The sequence below is a fragment of the Cebus imitator genome, unplaced genomic scaffold (genome assembly GCF_001604975.1).
Source record: "Cebus imitator isolate Cc_AM_T3 unplaced genomic scaffold, Cebus_imitator-1.0 Scaffold222, whole genome shotgun sequence".
NCBI lineage: Eukaryota > Metazoa > Chordata > Mammalia > Primates > Cebidae > Cebus > Cebus imitator.
In genome coordinates, this window is record NW_016107537.1 from 1435357 (window position 1) to 1436655 (window position 1299).

The 1299-nt window shown below is 39.6% G+C and overlaps 1 non-coding gene across 1 annotated transcript; it reads left to right on the forward strand.

Annotated features, from left to right (window-relative positions):
* Positions 1-593: 593 nt before the first annotated feature.
* LOC119466724 lies at positions 594-734 on the forward strand. Its single transcript, XR_005195185.1, has one exon. It is a non-coding gene; the product is annotated as a U4 spliceosomal RNA (small nuclear RNA).
* The last annotated feature ends 565 nt before the right edge of the window (positions 735-1299 follow it).

The following is a 1299-nucleotide window of genomic DNA, read 5'->3' on the forward strand; positions in this document are numbered from 1 at the left end:
CAAGGTGGGTGGATCACCTGAAGTCACAAGTTTGAGACCAGCCTGGCCAACATGGTGAAACCCTATCTCTATTGAAAATACAAAAAAATTAGCCTGGTATGGCAGCATACGTCTGTGGTCCCAGCTGCTCGGGAGGCTGAGGCATGAGAATCGCTTGAACCTGGGAGACAGAGGTTGCAGGAGCTAAGATCATGCTACTGCACTCTAGCCTGGGTGACAGAGTGAGACTTCATCTCAGAAAAAAAAATATGTAGTATTCTTTTTTTTTTTTTAATTATACTTTAAGTTCTGGGATATATGTGTAGAACATGTAGGTTTGTTATGTAGGTATACATGTGCCATCGTGGTTTGCTGCCCTCGTCAACCCATCATCTAGGTTTTAAGCCCTGCATGCATTAGGTATTTGTCCTCTCCTTGCCCTTCTCCCCCCACCCCTGGTATGTGATGTTCCTCTCCCTGTGTCCGTGTGTTCTCATTGTTCAGCTCCCACTTATGAGTGAGAACATGCAGTGTTTGCTTTTCTGTTCCTATGTTAGTTTGCTGAGAATGATGGTTTCCATCTTCATCCATGTCCCCAAAAAGAACATGAACTCAGCTTTGTGCAGTGGCAGTATTATAGCCAATGAGGTTTATCTGAGGCACGATTATTGCTAATTGAAAACTTTTCCCAATACTCCGCCATGACGACTTGAACTATAGTCGACATTGGCAATTTTTGACAGTCTCTATGGAGACAATTTAAAAAAAAAAGAAGAAGAACATGAATTCATTCTTTTTTATGGCTGCATAGTATTCCATGGTGTATATGTGCCACATTTTCTTTATCCAGTCTATCATTGATGGGCATTTGGATTTGTTCCAAGTCTTTGCTATTGTAAATAGTGCTGCAAAAGAAGATATTTATGCGGCCAACAAACAAGTGAAAAAAAGCTCATCATCACTGGTCATTAGAGAAATACAAATCAAAACCACAATGAGACACCATCTCACACCAGTTATAATGGTGATCATTAAAAAGTTAGGAAACAGATGCTGGAGAGGATGTGGAGAAATAGGAACGCGTTTACACTGTTAGTGGGAGTGTAAATTAGTTCAACCATTGTAGAAGATAGTGTGGTGATTCCTCAAAGATAGAGAACCAGAAATACCATTTCACCCAGCAATCCTATTACTGAGTATATACCCAAAGGAATATAAATCATTCTACTATAAAGACACATGCACATATATGTTTATTGCAGCACTATTTATGACAGTATTCTTTTTTTTTTTTTTTTGAGACGGAGTTTCGCTCTTGTT